Source organism: Falco naumanni, chromosome 2 (assembly GCF_017639655.2).
Source record: "Falco naumanni isolate bFalNau1 chromosome 2, bFalNau1.pat, whole genome shotgun sequence".
Taxonomy (NCBI): Eukaryota; Metazoa; Chordata; class Aves; order Falconiformes; family Falconidae; genus Falco; species Falco naumanni.
The window spans coordinates 11,572,216-11,593,636 of NC_054055.1; positions in this window are offsets into that span (position 1 = coordinate 11,572,216).

Here is a 21,421-nt window from a genome sequence, read left to right on the forward strand (position 1 = left end):
GTGGAAAGATTGTGCACTGACTTTTCCAGTACAAGAACGAGGGGCATTACATGGAACTAGTAAATGGAAAGTTCAAGCGATGTTGTGTTTCTTCAAACAACATGTAATTTTTCAAGCTGTGGAATTCCTTACCCCAGGATCTTATGGATATTAAAAGATCATATAGACTAAAAGAAAAATTAGTTAGATTCATTAAAAAAAATATCCATTACAGGATAGTTGAATACAAAACACTGAGTTTGGCTCAAGATGTCCTTAAGCCCAAACTTCTGGGAAAGTTATTTCTAAGGAATTCTCAATTGTCATGTTCTAATAACTGCCTATGCATCTGTTATTAGAGGCACAAGCAGCATGCTGGATGAGGTAGATTTTTGTCTGACCATGTTTTGACCATTACAGTACTTTTATGTGATAATATGGTTAAATAGGTATGCAGCTGTCAAGATACCAAACTGGGTCCAAAGAATCAATACATACTTAAGACCAGCATGACACCAAAATATTTCAATACTGGTAGCTGGAAGCTAAGCAGGATAACTTAGGATATCTAAGTTGGTATAATCCATCTGTGTTAAAGCAAACTGAATGAGACCACAGAAATGTCGTTAGTACAGGGAATAGATTTTGGAGAGCTATTCAGGCCAACTTAAAGTAGGCACATACATTTAAACAGTTGAATAGCTCACCAGATCACCTCCCTAAACTCAGGTGTCCATAGCAATAGCTGAATCTCATCACTAATGTTGCAAAATCCACCACAGAAAAAACTGAAAGTCTTATCCATTTTAAATTCTTCCTATGTATTAGCAGACATGTATATCAATAGATGTTGCTCAAAAAAAAATTTGTAAGGTATGCTTTTTAAGTAAGATGTCCTGTCTAGAGATTCGTAGAATTTAAGCTTGTTAGAGAACAGAAAGGTATATCTCTTCAGGCAATATTAGATTTTGTTAAGATGTGGATAGAAACTGGAGAAATGAAAAACTGAATATATACTTAGGATAGTCAGTCAGGTACAGATTTCTTAGAACTATAAAACCAAACTTGTCTAAAAAAAAAAATCTAGACACTTACGCCCTTTTAGTTAAAAAGGCAGCGAAACATTTCTTTAAAAGTTTGCCAATGGGATCCAGAAAATGAAATCCCTGTTCAGGTAAACACTGGACACCAATGGAAATGAGTAAGACAATTTTCTTTCCTTGACTCATGTTTTTAAAAATAAAATTATCAAAGGGCAATCTGTTTCAGCAATTTCTTGAGAATGATACTAAACCTGACTACCAGGAAGGAATTGTGTCAAACATGCTTTTGCACAGAAAGATTCCACTCAACTATATCAAAATCCTTTTACTTAGAGAGAAGTCATCAAACCTCAGTTGTTGTTGTTTTTAAACTGAGCGGAAACAAGTTTTCTTAGACAGAGTAGTAAGTCACAGTGGCACTGGGATAACTGAAAGGTAACCTAATTAGTTCAATTCACCACCCACTGCAGAAGACCAGGTATGAGACCATATAAAAAATCTGAAGGTGCACAAGTCCATGGGACCTGTTGAGATGCATCAGCAAGCCCTGAGGGAAGGGCAGATGAAGTGGATAAGCCACTCCCCAATCATATTTGAGAAGTCACGGCAGCCCAGTGAAGTTCTGGTCTACTGACTGGAAAAGAGGAAATATAGCCCTCATTTTTAAAAATGGAAAAAAGGAAGAGCCGGGTTAGTCTTATCTCAGTGTCTGTTGAGATCACAGAGCAGATCCTCCTGGAAACTATGCTAAGGCTTGGAGAAAATAAGGAGGCCATTGGTGACAGCCAGCATGGCCTCTCTAAAGGCAAATCATGCCTGACAAATCTCGTGGCCTTCTACAACATGATTACAGGGTTGGCAGATAAGGGAAGAGCAACTCATGTCATCTACCTAGACTTGTGCAGACCATTTGACACTGTCCCACACGACATCCCTGTCTCTAAATTGGAGATACAAGGATTTGAGGGATGGACCACTCAGTGTATAAGGAATTGGCTTGATGGTTGCACTCAAAGAGTTGCAGTCAATGGCTTAAAGTCCAAATGGAGACCTGTGATAAATGGCATTCCTCAGGGGTCAGCACCAGGACTGGTGCTGGTGTCAGTGACATCAACAGTGGGATTAAATGAATCCTCAGCAACTTTGCCAAGGACACCAAGCTGTGTAGTGCGTTCAACATGCTGGTGGGAAAGGATGCCATTCAGAGGGACCTTGATAGGCTTGAGAGGTGGACCTGTGCAAACCTCATGGAGTTCCACAAGGAAAAGTGCAAGGTCCTGCACATGGGTCAGAGCAGTCCCAAGCAGAAATACAGGCTGGGTGGAGAATGGATTCAAAGCAGCCCTGAGGAGAAGGACTTGGGGATCGTAGCTGACAAGAAGCTCAACATGACCCAGCAATGTGCACTTGTGGGACAGAAAACCAACCATATCCTGGGCTGCATCCAAAGAAGCATGGCAAGCAGGTCAAGGGAGATGATTCTCTCCCTCTATTGTGTTGTGGTGAGATCCCACCTGGAATACTGTGTTCAGCTCTGGGACCCCTAGCATAAGGACATGGACCTGTTGAAGCAAGTCCAGAGGAGAGCTGTGAAGATGATCAAAGGCTGGAGCCCCTCTCCTAGGAAGACAGGCTGAGACAGTTGGGGTTGTTCAGCATAGAGAAGAGAAGGCTCCAGGGAGACCTTAGAGCAGCTGCCAGTGCCTGAAGGGGCTGACAAGGATGCTGGAGAGGGGCTTTCTACAAGGGCAGGCAGTGACAGGACAAGGGGGATGGCTTTAAACTGAAAGAGGGTGGGTTTGGATCAGACATAAGGAAGAAATTCTTTACTGTGAGGGTGGTGAAACACTGGCACAGGTTGCCCAGAGAAGCTGGATGCCCCATCCTTGGCAGTGTTCCAAGGCCAGGCTGGATGGGGCTGTGAGCTGGTCTAGTTGAAGATGTCCCTGCTTGTGGCAGGGGGATTAGAAATAAATGATCTTTAAGGTCACTTCCAACCTAAACCATTCTATGATTCCATGATCCTATTTGATATAGGCAAAAGAATTATGAATCCCAAATTTTCAGGCATATTTGCTGGTTCTGTGAGTGAAATTTGTGATCTTTACGGCTTTACTTGTGAAAGTGCTCATATTTGAGGAGATTACCACTTGTAGTGAAGATGTTCAGTAAAAATGCAAGGAGGAGTTAGAGTAAAAAGGCAGAACAAAATTTATCAGCCATGCCAATCACCAGTAGTTCAGCCCCAAAGCAGGACACATGGAGTTTTTTGAGTTTGGATTGGCAAACTAAATACTTTCCTTTAACCAGATAGCTTTCCTATGCTAATCCAAGTATTCCTTCACAAAGACAGAACATAAAATTATTTCCTTTCAGAATTACAGAACCATAGCTATACAGACTTTTTTTGTATGTAAAATAAAGCAGTGTTTTTCTATCATCTCAGTCTTTTCTTAACTGAGTGTATTGATGAAAATGGGCTTTTTGCCTCTAGCAGTGTAGCTAGCGTTGTTGATTCAGTAATTTGTTAAAAGAAATTATTCCTAGAAAAAATACTGGGGTTTTTTATTGTTTGTCAATCAGACCAAAATCTGAACTTGACAGCAAGTGCTGCGAAGTTATTTTAGAGTGAAGACTCAAGTTCTTTTATCCTTAAGTTCTAACAGACTCTTGACTTTTTGTTTTCCAGAGGTGTGAGATAATAGCTCCTCTAAGACTTTGGCTATCACTCAGAATAAAGGAGCAGAACTGTTCCTAATGATATTTGTCTGTGCAAACAGTCTGTATTGATTTTTTTCAATAAAACGTGGAATGAAACTTTCAAGCAAAGGTACATTCATCCTTCAGAGTTCCTTGCTCTTCCAGCTGGGAATTTTATCTGAAACTAACGCATGTGAGGTTACTGACAATGTCAGGATTAACTATATCGTCAACTAAGTGTTCTAAAACAACAACAAAAATGTATATATGTAGAAAAAAAAATTGTGGGAGAAAAAGAAAAAAGGTTCTTCATAAAACTTTCTAGTTATCTACCTGCACAAGCTCTTCCTTCTTTGGAAGGATACATGTGTTGGTAACTTTTATGCTAGTCACCAGTGCAGATCCCAGTCCCACATTCTTAAGAATTCCCCTTGCAACCCCTGTCCTGTTTGATTTTTCTCCCCTTACCATAACACATGGATGTGTTCTATACTACCTTCTACATGAATACACCTGCAGCCTAACATCTTCTCTTGGTCACTTCTTATTGAAAAATCTGGTTGCTTTTTGTCTGAATATTTTTCACAGTAATTGAGTTTAATATTAACAAATATTATCTTCACTTGCTAAGTCTTTGCTTATCAGTCCTTTAGTCTTTTCTATTCAGGTTAACTCTTTGACTTGGTCCTAGTTAGCAACCTTGCATTCTATGATTCTTTTAGCTAAACTCAATTTATGTGGGTCACTGCATCGAATACTTTTTGAAAGGGCATATAGATTAGATATATTTCCTTTGCCTAGAAAATCTATAAACTTATCAAAGATATCTATCAAATTAGTCTCATATGATTTATTCCTAAAATTCCACCTGATCATTTGAATGGTATTAACAGGTTTCAGATTTTTACAAAGTTCGAATACACAAGCCTGTTTTCTGTTTCTCAAGAAGACCTCCTTATATTTGCACCCCAATTTGTCCCGGTTAAATTTGAAAAAAGGATTTATGCCTCAGAAGTATGAAGTTCTAGCACGTTTTATGACAACTGGTAGCTGGGCTGGATATAGAGGGGAGAAAGCTATTAAAAAATCCCATGCTATTGGATCTGCTTCCCCCAAAGCAATCTGCTCTGCCTGTGTGTCCAGGTTTCAGCTGAGACAGAGTTAATTTTCTCTTTAATAGCTGTACAATGTTGTGGTTTGAATTCAGTATGAGAATAATGATGATAATATGCTGACGGTTTAAGTCGCTGCTAAGTAATGTTTATATTATGTCAAGGACTTTTCAGTTTCTCAGGCAAGAGGGCTGGAGGGGCACATGAAATTGGGAGGGGACACAGCCAGGGCAGCTGTCCCGAACTAGCCAAAGGGATATTCCATACTGTAGAATGCTATGCTTGGTATACAAACTGTGGGGAGTTGGCCATGGCCAGCTGATCACTGCTCATAGCTAGTTGGGCACCGGTCAGTGGGTGGTGAGCAATCATACTGAGCATCACTTGAGTATTTTTTCATCCTTTGGGATTTTATTCCTCTCTTCCTCTCCCTCCTTTTCATTACAATTGCTGTTGCTGATATGATGTTTCATTTTATTTTGATTATTAAATTGTTCTTACCTCAACCCACAAGTTTTACCTTTTTCCCGATTCTCCTCCCTGTTCCACCAGGCAGGAGGGGAGTGAACGAGCAGCTGCACGGCCTTTAATTGCCGTCTGGGGTTAAACCATGAAAAACCATGGTAACACACGTATTAAAGCTCATGTTTTAGCAGGCCTAATTGTCTCATTGCGCCACTGCGACTGTGCTGCTTCCATGCTTGGGGCAATGACTGGTTGAGAGCCATCACCATGAAGAAATCTTACAGTCTTCCCACACCTAACTTCTCCTCAGCCAAGCTGCTTCTCAGACTATCCAAACAATACATTTGTCATCATTTGCCTTTTGAAATCAAGAACCTTACTCTGAGACTTTTTCTTTTTTTTTTCTTTAAAGGATTTCATTCATTGAAGTTCCATGAACTTACAATCCCATCACTAGAATTGTAGTGTATGATTACCTAATCTATAATCCCATAATTACTGACTGTAACCAATATTATCTTGTCATACTTTGTTATGTATCGCCATAGCAATCTCCCTAGAAAAAAAAATTACCTTTAATAATGTGTTCTTATGTGTTTGAGAAATGCTTTTCAATGTATAAGCAATCATTTTTAGGTATGTGGAAACAAATGTGTTTTCTTTTATACTGAAAAGAATACTTCCCTTGATTATTCCTTATATAGTTAGGGAACTCCAATTAAATAACATTAATTCATTTACCTCTTCTCCTCTAAGCTTTCCATATCCTCATTCCCTTTGGAGGACTGCAGGTAGATTTCACAGTCTGTCATGGAAATCCAAATGCCACATATTATCCAACAGTTTATTATTGCTTTAAACTAATATTACAAGAAGTTACAGGAAAGAAGAAAAAGAAAGAACAAAAAAGTCTCCTATGATCCAATTTAATCTGCAAGTGACATTTAAATAGGCAAAAAGCAAAGATATAATTTGATCAAGATTCAGAGTTGATTTATTACTTCTGTGATAAAAGCCAGAGGCTTTCATCATGTATGAATGCTCCATTGTGCTGGATGCTTTACATAGCATAATGTAATCTCAGGCCCCTTCGCTCCTCTATATTAAGAATTTTTTAGAAGATAATGTAAGGATCATCTAGATTCTAACTCCCTATGCTAGCAACAAGTATCTTGAAATTTTATTGACTACTTCAGTTTTAAGACTTCTCTTATTAACAAAGAACTGACATCTAATAAAACAAAAGACAAAAGGTAGATACTGACAGAGGAAAGAACAAGAAAATATGAAGGAAACCTATAGCAATCTTAGTACACAAGGCACTGGCATTTATCTTATCTCACTTCAGACAATTTAGCTGAACTTGAAATCTAAGACTTTCTTCACAAGCAATCACAAGAAATCAGCATATCCAGACTAAGATTCATTTAAGTAATTTCAATAATTTTAACTCTAGTGTGATGAGTATAACACCACACAGGTACCCACAATATTTTTAATAAAGCAAGGCAAAAATGATTACCTCAGATTAAGGGTATGTATGCATTCCCCTATCTGTATATTGTGCATACAGGTCATTTGCTGGGAGGATTTGCATGGATATTAGAGCAAAGCCATTGCTTTGGGGCACGTTGTTTGGGCAACTGTATCTTCACGCAAAGAAACTCTGCAAACAGGATACATACAGGTTACAAACATTAATTGTGCTGGTTTGGACTGGAAAGAGTCAGGTTTTTTCATAGTTGGTGGCATGGTGCTATGTTGTGGGTTTGTGACCCAAACCCTGTTGGTAAGACACATGATCTAGTTATTGCGAAGCAGTTCTTACACAGCATGAAGGACTCCTGCTTCTCACTCTGCCTTTCCAAATGAGTAGGTTCGGGGTGCACAAGAATTTGGAAGAGGACACAACTGGGACAGCTGACTCCAACCGAACAAAGGGCTATTCCACTATCCCATACCATATGGCATCATGCTCAGTAATAAAAAACGGGGAAGAAGGGACATTCAAAGTTATGGTGTTTGTCTTGCCAAGTAACCGTTGTGCATGATGAAGCCCTTCTTTCCTGTACACGGTCAAACTTCTCCCTGGTGATGGGAAACAGTGAATGAATTCCTTATTTTGCTTTGCTTGTGTGTGCAGTTTTTGCTTTCCCTATTAAACTATTTAGTGAAAACACACAAGTTTTCTCACTTTTACCTTTCTGGTTCTCTCTCACATCACATTGGTGGGGCAGTGAGCAAGTGGATGTGTGGGGCTGAGCTGTCAGCTGGGGTTAAACCACAACATAAGTATAGACTATTTCAATAATAGGGCAATGATTTATTGTCGAAGACAAAAATGAGGACTAGATTGTAATGAGCTCCTAGTCTAAGCTTTAGTATGCCACCTGAATACTCTGCTGGCCAGGCAGGCATCAATCAGGAGCAGAAGGGGTGGTCTATACTGCCTATTAAAATATATTCTCCATGTTGCTGAGTTGCCATCTTCCACCAACTTTGTCAGCTCCTTGGTTTTCCTTTGGAATGTTATATTTTTCTGTGGTGATATTTTCCCTCTTGAATTCTGCAGTCTCCACTTCAACAACTCTGCCTCTGTCTCTAATTTTACCTTTGTTATCTTCCATGGCTCTGCTCTAGAGCCTTTCTCACAGTTCTTTGTCACAGCTTAACCATTTCCTCTGAAGTCTGAGCCAAGTTGCACAGCTGGGCCATATCAGACTTCAGCCCTGGATCCTTGGAGCACAGATATGAAGCTATGGGAAGGAGGGAAATGTTACAGAGGGTTTACAGTGAAGAATATAGAACTTTAATAGGAAAAAATGAAGGGGAAAATGGAGAAGCTTTGCAGATGTACACGTGGTGTTTCTCCTAGCTGTACAACATAGCTTGGATGAGAGAAAGAATCAGAAGATTTGAAAATGTAATTTGTTGAGGATAAAGAATTGTACTTTACGTGATTTGGCATGGGAGAAAATCACCTGATATTACCTTTCACAGTGGTAAGAGACAATAAGAAACAAGAAGGAAAGGTACAAAAAAGAATTTGAAAATGAAGACTAAGAGCTGTTGGTGTTTTCTATGGTGGAGAAAAGCAAATGACAGGAAAGAGCCAAAGGAAAATATGATGTAGGTAGAATATGACCTTTGCTTCAATAATTTGGAAGTAGGAGGGATCAGTGTAAAGATTGTTCCAGCGGTAGAAATGCAAATGCAGATTACATAGATGAGAAGTATTACATACAAACAAAACATGTCTGTCAGATGCCGAGGACAGTGAAGATGGTATTTTAAAAATGTCTTAGATACTGAGAAAGAAGAGTAAATAAGAGAAAAGGTCAGGAAGATGAAGGATATACAGATGCTTCAGTGGTGATAAGCTTGAACTAGGAGATGACATTCATGAGGAGACACCAAAATGACAGTCTGAAACCTAGCACTTTCCTTTAGGATTCATTGAAATCATACCATCAATGTGTGACGAGGTATATTTTTGCCCTTATACAGGAAAATGCTTATGAACCTGCCTAACCTCAAATATGTTCTCACATCTCACTTGGCACTATTGTCAACAATCTGCAACTTGTCTTGTGATCTAGATCTGGGATTAATGTCTTTGAGGGGACAATTCCTTGTTCATTTGAATAAGAGATGATGCTGGGAAGATGGTGGCAGGACTAAGGAAAACACTATAAAGGGAATGGACAAAATCACAGCTTCAAACCTAGTAAAAAATTATTATTATCATCCAAGTAATAGTTCCACATTGTATGTTATTGCTTTCTGATTAGTATTCTTTTACCGTGCTTTATGAGAGAGACTAATGTGATTATACTTTAGCTGCATTAGTAAAAACAAAAAAAAAGGAAGATTATAAGATTCAATTAAAAATTATTCTGATAGGATGGAAAATTGCTTCTGTAGGGTACAAACTTATTACTAAGATATATTGGCTGTCCCTAGGAAAAGTTTCACACTGCTTATGAGCATTTGTTTTACAATAGTTCATTCCACAAAAAAGGAAAGACAAGGGAAAATAGGTCTCTTGTAAAAACTAACACCACTCCAATTATTGAGTTCAACACAACCAGTTCTACCAATAAATCCTGGACTGGCAGTTTAGGCATGTTTAGCCTGCCATGCCACAAGGATACAGGAGTTCTTTATGGACAAGCTGGTTTGACTTTTAGGAAGAGGTAATATAATGTCCACATGGACATGCCTTGTTTTTTTTACAGCTCTGATGAGCCCATGCCAAGCATAGTGCTAATTTGGCTATACTACATTTCTTTCCTTAGGTTTCTGAAGATTCAGAACCTTTTCCTTAGTGCAGTTTCAGGCACCACACACGTTTGCTGTACTTGGAGGAATGTGCGTGCTCTTCAATTGTTCTGCTCAGTTTAAAGATTTTTTTTTCTGTTTACAGGTGAATCCATGTACACCCACAAATAACCTGGGTCCATGACCTTGATCATTCAGCCTTGCGTAAAGACATGGTAACTTTGATATATTTATAAAATAACTACATAGTCAGAAACACACACAATACAGACATCTGTAATAATATTAAACTACTTACTGCTAATAAGAAGCAAGATAGCATGAAAGATATCTACACGATGTTCTTCTTTAATTACTCAATGTTCTCTAATTCAGACTTAACAGAAAATTATTTTAAATATGCTTTTGGAGTAACTTTATTTCAATTGATTCATAGTTTATGTCTAGGTGTCAGCATGCCTTAAATATTTAATCTAGGACATACTGGAGCCTGCAGAAATAAAGAAGTATGACCTGAACCAGAAATATTTTTTCAGGTTTTCCTTCTGAAATCAAAACTCAAAATTTTCTAGCACATGCTATTTCCTTCCATTTCTGGTAGAAGAAAAGCAAAGGACTTCTCCAAAACAGAAAGACAAAGGCTGTCTCCTTCACACCTACCCAACGGACTGACTTTCATGCAGGAAAAAGAGACTGTAGTTCCTTCTCTCACTGGGAAAACTCAAATTAAGGCCTGCCACAATATTCTACCCATCAAGTGAAAGCATAGAGTGAGGATGGACTAGCAATTCTTCTGTATTAGTTTTTCTGCTTTGCACAGTATACCAAAGTATTAACACCAAAAAGGCAAAAAAAAAAAAAGAAAATTTGGAACACACACTTACAAACCAGTCCGTGCAAACCACCTGCAAAGCAAAACTTGATCTAGTGTCTGGTGGCAAATCAGGAGAGTGTGGATTGGATCGAGTGGCATTTAAATCCATTCCAAAAGACCTGGAAGCCCAGTGGCTATAGCACTTCTGCAGTGGTGAGATCTTGCTCTCTAGGTCATCTATGAATCAAACAGAAAATTTGAACTTGGATTTCCAGGAAACTGCCTTAACTTCTAGGCTGCATTCCAAATTTTGGTTTATAAAACCTGACTCTTCACAAAACTATTTGAAGAGTGCAAACAAATTTGGTCATAGTCTCCAGAGAAACAAAATATCTTGAATCGATAAATGGATTAATTTATACAAGAAAGTCAAATACAATCGGATATGCCCCATTTAACTGAAGCTATCTGAGAGCTTGTTGTTTAACTTAAAGTAATCCTCCTTTAGGTTTTGTGGAAAGAGCGTTAATTTCAGAGGGCAATTTATCCTATCCAGCTTAGACACTTGTTTTATAACACTGTAAATCATACCCCTGAAGTGCCTATCAAGCAGCAGAGAGTTGTTTAGACATGTCTCTTTTTGATGGTTGATGATAGGGAAAATGAATACTGCACTGATTCTTGTTGCTGCCCACTTTTAATACTAAAAGCAGTAGTTTATTTGTCCTTCAGGCTCCTTCTTTACCTGCAGAACTGCAATTCCTGGACTCATATAGTGGTCCAGGAAGGAACAAAAGCATCAGCACCAGAACCAGCTGAGCCTGAAAGGGAAACGACATTCACACTGAAAGGGAAAAGCTGACAGGTGACAGTCCTGGGAAATGATGGAAGCACCTATCTAAAAATCTACCCTGATCTCTCAAGGGGATTGCTGATTACCAGGAGGTCTCCAGGCTATCAGTTCTTGCTGCTCATCCATGAGATTGCTGTGAACGACACTGCCAGGTACAACCCTGAGAATATCAAGAGTGACTGGATAAGTGGGTGAAGCACCTCCGGTTTCTTTGAATTAGTTTTCATTCTTTCTCTCTCACACCCCCTGTGTTACCAGGAGGAATAGGTCCCCCCAACATTGTCACCTGAATTAGGCAAATATTTTGTTTGAGTTTCCAACTGATTCCAAGGGAAAGGCTGTTTTTGACAAACAGATGAAGTTTGCACTGCAACTGGCTGTTCTGGTGGAGTTGTGTGGCCACCATGCCAGATTTAGATAGCTCTTGAAGATCTCACTGCTGCAGGTCAGTCCAAGAATTAAAATAAGAACTTTATAAAACACTCAGTATCATTTGCCTCCTACTGCTGTCTGTATCTGTTTGAAAGGGGGAAGGCAATGGACACTCTGATTTCCACATGACCAGTGGGATTAAAATTTGTCTATATGTTCTTTTGTATCAAATGAAATGTAAAATTGTGATAAGGTTACTGTATTTTATTCCTGTCAACATCATTCTCAATAGGAAGGATTTCACTCATTATTTGTGGATTGCTGCTTTACAATTATATCTTAATTGACTTGATCACCAACTTGAACACTTAATATTACAGTATCATTAGCCCATTTATTATTCATCTAAATCATACAATTACAGCAATTAAATTGCTTGCCTTTTAAACACTTGGTTCACTGATCTTTAATTAGATGTCTATGAACTGAATTACATGGAAAAGGTGCTAAATGTTACAACTGTAGTGAAGGGGTTTATTTGCCATATTATACAGGACTGATTCAGATAAATGTCATATGTATTACAACATGCCGCCTCCTTGATACTTTAAGGTTACCTAGTGATTTAGAGACTACGTATTAAATAACAGGGTAGGAAGCTTCATTCTTTTTTAAACCACATATAGGCTACATATAAAAGCAGCATAAACATAATTAAGCAAACCTAGAGCTTAACCTGCAATATAGTAACTGTTTAGGGGGAGGTTTTTTGTTGTCCATTTTCACAGAAGGGAAGATCCTGATTTAATGTTCACAGGCTATATGTGTGTCCTTGGTCCTTGCCTGCATCCTCCCAGCTGTTAATTTTCACATATGCTATTCTGCTGCCTTAAGAAATTAAATCTCTAGTGTGGTAGGCAAGAATTTTCTCTCTAAATACCCAAAAAGAAGCACATGGTTTAGTAGAAACCTTTCTTTTTTCCATAAATACACCAGTTCAGTGTTTCCTCTCAGTCAAAAGAGTGAGTTCAAGGAACAGAGGACAAAATAGGAAACCTAATTATGCCACTTAATAAATCCATGGTCTCTTTATGTCTTAAATTCTGAGTGCAGCTATAAACCCCTAATCTGTAAGAAAATAACAGAACTGCAAAACGTTGAGGGAAGAGTGATCAAAGTTATGTACCTTTGTTTCTTCCAATATGAGGAACAACTGAGTCACTAAGAATCTTCAGTCCGGAAAAGAGACAATTCAGCAGAGATATACTACAGGCCTATAAAATCATGAAAAGCATGAAAAGGTTGAGTAAAAATTCATTATTCATTTTGTCTTCTAATACAAGAAGAATAGTGGAAGCTATTAGTCAAAGTTAGTTGAAGCAAGGTGCAGAACAAACCGGAGGAAATGGTTATTCATGAAAGGGCGGCAGACATATGGAACCCCTTGCCAATGAATATGATGAAAACAAAAGACTTCAGAGGAAACTGGAGAAGCACTTGGAAGATGGATCCTTAATTATACAGTGTAGAAAGCTGAATATTTTTAAATAAGGAATTTTAAATATTTTTTTTCCCAAAAAATCTGTTTTCACAGACAATCAAACCAAAAAACCCCAAGAAAACCACCAACCCCCCCAAGTAAACAAAATCAAACATTTTTGCTAAGAAGCATCATAATATATTTTGGGTGCCTTATGTCTTTGTCCTCTTTGAAGCAATCTGTTTGGACAAAGTAGGAAGTCTGTGATGCATCCTGACTTCTGCCTTGCTTGTTTGTTTGGTTATCTAGTCTGAGACAGTCTGACCATGGAACAGCACAGGGACAAAGGACACCTGAACCGCATTCCCTGTAAACATTTCTGGCAATATTTCTCAGCAGAGTATTTTTGGTTTCTCTGATGAAATTTTATCTAGCACATTAAAAGTATTCATCACCCACCAGTCAGAATCTTCAGTTTATGATGTTTTGCTGCAAATTCAGCATTTCCAAAGCTTCAGAAATCTGAAGAGGTGCAGTCAGAAGCATGGGCTAGTTTCTGAAATGCTGAATGACACAGTATTCAAGACATATGGTCAACCAAAAGCTGAGCTTCACCTCTCCTTATATAGAGATGTTTCACTGTTTCTCATGGTTATGAGAGGACAAAAAATCCATTAATGCCTAATAAGTGTTCAGAAAGACCTGAGGATCATACAAGTGCTTAGCAGGATAATACGGTATTCTGGCTGTGCTCTTTTAATGAAGCCATTAACAATTCACAAAAGCAATGATGAATTTTAAGCAATGAATAGAACTAACAGTAGTTAATTTCAGAAAAACTTTGATAACATTCTCAAACTGCAAAATGAAGAGTATCAAATCATTAACAGGGGAGTTAATTAGAAGCGATTCAATAACAGGAAGCTTGATAGGTGAGATCATTATATGAAGTCTAGTTATACAAAGATTCTCAAAATCAGGTTAATCTTCCTACTATTGAACAGATAAAAGGAAAAAATCTGCTTTATTAAATTTCTTAATTGAGATTTATCTAGCAGTACAACAAAAACTGAAAGATCATGAAAATGATAGCTAGGAGTGGGAGCACTTCCAAGAACCTCAGGGAACTGCAAGCTGTAGCTCAACTAATGACACATTTTTCCACCTCTTTTTTTTCTCCAACTGCTTATAAACTCCATCTTCCACGACTTGGGATGATATTCCCTACTGATGACCCTACTGTGTTGCTTCAGAAAGGTTTTTATCAGATGACTCTTTCAAGAACAGTTTCCATAATTCGCCTTCTTCCATTGCACCTATCTTTTCTTTTGTGTAGGGATGGTCAAAACAAACCTCATGATTCCATTTCCCTGTTTAGATTTTGTACCACAGCCTTCCTACAAAGACTTACAGACTATGCCTATGCTACTAACAAAAAGAGGTCTATGAACTGATTCCTGCCCTCAAGGGCAAGTGGTACTAATTATCTTGCATTTACTTTTGATAGTTCCCTTTATAGAAGGTATTTCTTGCAGGAAGGGTAAGTCAGGATCTCTTACTGACCTTCCTCTGTCTAATAGTGAGATGTAGCCTCCGCCTGAACATATTGCTGTTTATTTTTAAATAGTCCTTTACAGAAAAAAAAAGGACAAAAACTTTTTTATGAGCATATTCACTGTGATAAGTGGACCTACACAAATTCAGTTAAGCATATACATCACCAGGCTTATAAAATATATCTAAACTCAAGAACCTTAAATCATAAGTATTTTAAGACTCAACTATGTACATATCAAAGTAATAGCTTAATTATAAGGAAGAAATCAATAAAGTCATACAGCATAAAGGTTTTCATTCCTTTCCCATAGTTTCATGCACTTTGGTATTTCCAATTCTTTTTCAAATTTCAGCCTAATTATAGACATATGTCGGATTCTACTCAGTCATGTGAAGAAGAGCTCTTCAACATATCAAAACCTAAGTTTTGAATGCATCAACTGATATCTTTTCTTAGATTTAGACATTTCTCCAGTTACAAAAAGTTCCTTCAAACAACACATCACATAAATCACTTCAGAATGTGTAATTAATCCAAGCAATATCAGCAGATTGAGGTAATCATATGCTCTTGAAAAAATCTCAGCAGAACCCAGGCTCATCCCACTTCTTTAGCTACCCTGTTTATGTTTCTGCCAGGAGCTAACTCTCCTCGTCAGGCCTATGTAGATGTTGAAATAGCCCTGCAGAAAAGTCTTCACATATCCTAAGCTCCCTACCAAAATGATGATTCCATCCTGGTTTTAGGAAGCTTCATTACATTTCCATGGTCAACTGGAAGGAACAGAAATCTCTTTTCTTTACTTTGAACACCTCTATAGGTGACTGACGTAGCCATTTGCTCATACTAATTTTTTTTGTTTTCTCTAGATCCCAGCTGCCACCATAAGCATGTGAAGGTATATACTTCCTTAAATAGTTTCTCTATGCAGCAAAATTTATTTGACTTGACATCATTGTAATGTCTCATCTTTCCATTAGCAACGTAAGGATTTGTGTGGATGAACTGATAGGAACATGAGTGTTCTTCTATGTGAAAACAAAGTAAATTCACAGTGCAGTAATTCAACATCTGTAAATGTGTGTGAAGACTTATTTTCAGTACACAGCATTTTGGCAGTGATCCTGTCATTCTGAGCTGCTTAGTAGTCTATCTAGGACCAACAGCTGTGTTTATTCATTTGCCTTCTGCTGTTCAGGGGTCACAGTGGCAGAATGATATTTCCATCTTCAAATATTGATGCAGGGTTAAGCTACATAGCTGAGGTCTCAAATCTCATTTTCAGAGTGAGGCAGACTTTTGGGAAGTTCTGGAGATGAAGGATATTTTTGAGGCTATTGTTAAAGAGATTGCTATGCAAAAATATAACCAGAAGTAGAATCAAAAATCTTCGCCCCAAAAAAGTAAGAATCTGGTGCACAGTGGATGGGTGAAAGGAGCACTACTGGTCCGTTGTGTGAACCAGCAGGTACAGCTTCATCATGTAATCTGGATTCCCTCACCAATGCATAAACCAGGATGGGAGTGCCAATAAAGACTTCCTCAAAGATTTTGCTCAAATCTAACACTCATTCATTGTGCAAGCATCTGGATAGATACCACAGGATTTCCTAAAAGAAAATCTGAAATCTACCCAACCACCTGCCTCCCATGCCTGTTTAAATGCAGTCTTCAGTCTCCCAGAAAGGTTTCAGTGAATATTTTTTTCTGACCTCATTAGATTTGATCTTATCGTGATTATTTTGTATTTCCTACAGTGATACATGGGAATTATTTATACTTCCATTGTTGTCTTTTCATGTTTGGTGAATAAAAATGAGTACCATTTGCATGACCTTTTGTCCTCGATACCCTTCCTCCAAGTGATAAAAACAGCTACCACTCTTCCAGACTTGCAGAATTACTGTGCGAGATGTCTGCTTTTAGCAGGCTACTCTCACTGACTTTCCCAGTTTCCTTCATTTTACAGCTTCCACTCTCATACTGTCAGGATAAGACAGGGCTGACTTCTTGCCTCAGGCAGAAAGAGTGGCTAACCCCTTCCAGGGGTGCACAGACATATGGCTGCGCTGGTGGATAACATCAATGCATAGGTTAAAGATTCCCCTTCACTTACTTGAACTACTGTTTTCTTTAACCTCTGAACCCTCATAGTAATAAAATGGCTTTTAGTGTAATGACAGTTTGAAAAGAGGCAAAGTGGAACCACTAATCCGCCCCTTCCAAACTACTTTCTCTAAAGAATGCCTGAAGTCCCATCCTCCGAATGATCCCAATACAGAACATCTTTGAAGAGGCAGTCCAGGACACCCCTCCCTGCCTACAGCCGCTGCTAGAGACTGATGTTGTCACAGCACTATCAAAACTACCCGGCTGCAACAAAGCTTTTACCACCCCATACCCGCTTAACTTCAATAAGTAGTTCCCGCACCTTGCCCTGGCACAGCCACCAATCCCCCACAAGGTTTCAAAAGTTCACCTGCTGTCCAGGCTATTTCTTCAGCCTCTTCAGGCCAGTCCACCCTGCTTCCTGCCCCTGCTGCATCTGGAGTCCTCCTTCTCTGGCTCCTCTTCCAGGCCCCCTTCTCTCTACTTCTCCCAGGGCCTCTCCTTGTCTCTCCTCCATCTGGGCCACTCTCTCTCCTCCCTGTGCCTCCTCCAGCTCTCCCTTCACCCAGTACTCCACTTCCATACCCCTTAGGGGTATTTAACTACTTAGCAGGAACCAGCCACAGCTGCACCTTATCCTCATCAGCCAACCCACCGCCCCTGAAGCCAGCCCACAGCTGTATATTATCAATGTTAATTAACCTGCCTTCGTTTCTCTAGAATTCCTCTACATGATGTGTGTAGACCCCATCCATGTGCAGGTATAAAATGTAAAATGACCGGCTGAAAGGTTCTGCAATCCTGGGTGGAAGATGGGACAATGTTATCTCTAGGTTGATTGGCAAACCTTGCCCCTACAACAGCAAAACAAATAATTCTCCAACCCATTACCACGTTTAGTGGTATGTAAAATAGACAAAGGACAAAACCAGCTTTGTTATTTTCCTTGCTTTGTACAGCAGGCAGCTGACAGCATTCCAGCTCTCTAAGGACACCTGAGCTAACGGTCATTCGATATCTTTGTGTGATCCAAGGAGGCAAAGATCAAAAGGATAAATCTATGACAAACTCTACTTTTTGAAATTTCAGAATGGAGGGGATGAGACCTTTCTCAACTCTAAGAAAGAGAAGGACATTAAAGTCTATCCTGAGAACTGGTAGAGTTGGTCATTGTCATAGCCACCAAGCTGGCCAAGAAATGGCCAAGAAGGATCTTGGAGTGGTACCGGTGGCCACATGGAAAGACAATTTAGATAAATTATCAATCCCATGAAAAATACCTAATCAGAGTACTTTTTCCCTGGTCCTTGTCCCTTTTCATACCACAGCTTTGAGTAACTACAGCTCTACTAGTCTCTGAGATGCTTTCTATTTAATCCACTAGCTGTGGAAGCACCATTTCTTTCCCACGTGGAATTAGGTACAGGAGCTTCTGCACTTCCACCTTTGAATTTGACTTGCCAGTGAAATCCAATTATTTCTGTCAAGGTATTCCAGTCCTCATGGTTCCTCAACAGTGTCTAGGCAAAACCAAACAAAACCCAGGCAGACAAATAAACATAAATTAACAGCACAGCTACAAAGCCATATTAAAGAATAATCACAACAGAATTCCAGGTTGACACCAGGCATCTCTTTCTAGAGCCTTTCCAATATATGCCACATGGCATCACAGACAAATCCCACAATGCCAACAACCCAACAGGTGGGAAAAAAAACACTGCAACCTACCTGACAGGCAATTCATGTAACAAAGTCCCCATAGCCTTTGAGCAAAATCAGTGCAAAGTAATGCGTAATGCCCTCCTTTGATGCCCCAAGAGACAAGCCCTTTAGAATAGGACCTAGGACTATGTTCTGGAAACTCTTCGTTAAGTTTATTTTGTTGGCATGTTTCTCACTATAGTTATCTTTAGCAAGCTGAGCCTGCCAATAAGCACAAGATATAAATGGCCATAACCACACCTGCCAAAGCAGCAATTTGTGAGAGTTTTTGTCAACAAAGCTTTCAATGTGTGTTTTTTTATTACTCAAAAAATAAATTTAAAATTGCTTAACGAGCATTTGGCTGGCTAATTACAAATACAGCTCTCTATTTTTCAATAGTAGGCTAATCAATAGAGTTCTGTTCACTAGTTTGTACAGAATATCTGAAGAAAGAAAGAGCATCATCTGTACCGTAAGAAAGTTCTAATGGATAGTTCAAAGGAAACTGCTGTGCCTGACCATCTGTGTGATCTTCAGGTTCTCATCTCACCTCTCTAACCCCCCCATTGACCCTCCCACATTTTATTTCATCTCTCAGTCTAGAGAGCTCTTTGTGAAGTACTGACAGTGTGATTAAATAATGCCTAGTAAAACAAAAACTTTGTCTTGTAGAAGTGCCAGTACATTATTTTAATAAAAACAAGGAATAGCAATGGCATTTGTTATTAACAATGGAAATTCTACTGCTGCTTTCCTTATTTCGCATGATAAAGGCTATATGTCGATAAGCACTTCAGGGATTTTCCACCTAAAACCTCAAAAATAATATCTAGGCTTCTACATGACATGTGTTTTTGAAAAATTATTGTAATTCCATTAATTCAGTTTTATTGCCAAAATCTGAAACACACTACCAGAATTGCATTCATTCCTCATTCTATGCAGTCTAGAAAAAAAGAATTTGTGCACTTAAATACTCAATCATAATTTGTTAGGAGAGTTTTACAGGTCCTTTTGAAAATGTGACCTTTAATGCTGCTGTGCTTTAGAGAAAAATGTCAAGTTTTTATTATTCATTTTTTAGTTAGCATAAATTGCAGTACACTGACAAGGAAAGATACACTTTGAACAAAAAAAAGTCAAATTTCCAAGTAAAACATGTGAACTTTTGCTTAAATGAAAGGACTGTCAAGCTTTAAATAAACAACAACAACTTATCTACTGGATAAAAGACACAGACTGTCTCATGCTAATACTTCCATAAGCTGTAACTTACATATGCCAGAGGTGCAGATGGTTGATTTTATACTTGCCTCTACCAAAATAACCTTTCCAACACTTCCATTTTACAGACTGGAGTTAAATAGTTGCCTATGAGGTTGCATGTGCTAAAGGTTAATTAAAATCACCACAGATCTAAAGATATTGTGGTAGAGATAAATATTGGACCATTATTCCTCACAGACACAAATAAATAGCAAAAATAACTGACAAGCACTGAGGAACGAAATTACTGGTTTGGGCAGAATAGATGGTACTTTTAGGCTATTTTTCCTCCTCTACTGAGTAGAAAGTTTTAAAAGTAATTTCAGGAAAAATCCCATAAAGGGCAATTGGTGAGACATGTGCCTAACACAGAAAGACTCTCTCAAGCCTCTCGAGGCAATCTGTGGAAGTCTAATGCCTTGAAGCATAAAACTACATCTCTTATATATTTTTATTAAAGCAGATACTTGCACCAAAAGAGGCACAGTATAAAGTCAAAATAAAAAAAAATATTCTAATATTCTAAATTTTCTCCCTCTCACTTCATTATCCTGCAGGGGTGTTTCCTGAAAGGTCCTCTTGCTCTTTTCTGTAATATTGTTGGCCACAGCATGCCTTCAACACATTAAAGAGATGTAGAAATTAGATGGCAAGATCGAAACTCTCACGTTTATAAGTTTGTGCAATGTGCATTTTGTGAGCAGTAACTTTTATCTAGAAACATTCCTGAATGCTTAAAATCGGTGCTACAATGAAAGACAACTGAGAACCCCTGGCAGCCCTTAACCCCCCACCATGAATGCTTCTGCGGAGGACTCTGAAGCGCAAATACAAGGCATCTGAACAGTATCCCACATACACGTGTCCAAGTGATCACATAACAAATGCTCATTTAGTCCAAAGTGTCTGACATCATATTTAGTATGCATTTGTGGTTGGCCCTGAGGGCCTAAAAACATGGTACAGGCACAGATCTTGGCCTGTCGTTAATTCACACCATGGAGGCAATAAAATGGGTACTATAGAAACCCTCTAAATATGCTGAGGAGACGAGGAAAAAAAATATGTTCTATCATACAGGGCAGCATATCAAACCAAGGTACATTGGCTGTAACCTCAGGTTTTTCATGCTTGGTTCCAGTCCAGTGTGAGTTTTCTCTGGGGCAGCAGGCAGGTTTTGAGTGTAGCTGCTCAAAGCTCTTACACACAGGCGATCGTTTCAGTGTTTCTTCTCATGGGCTGCTCTGTTCATGCAGTTATTATTTTAACCTTGCTGTAGATGAAATATTTTGTCAGGCTAATTCTTCAAGCCTAAGGGTATCAGCCAGGAAATCAGGATTCCTTTATATGCATGTGTATGTATGGATTGATCACGATATAAGGATAGAAAGAAAGCATCTCACTCTAATCCTCAATTTTTTTGCAGAGTGGGGCGCAGAAGGAGCATTGGCTTTTTTTCCTCATTGTTTCCTTGTAACTTCCTTAAAAAGGCTGTTTTATGGCTGCAGAGATTTGGGGTAATGAGAAAAATATTGTACTTAGGGCATTCATCACAATTCTTTCATCCTGTCTCTAGCATTTGTCTTCCTGCCAAGCTCTTGGACTTTAAGGAGGTACCACAATCTTACAGACTGCTTCATAAAAATGTAATAGTAATAGTAATAATAATAATAAGAAGAATC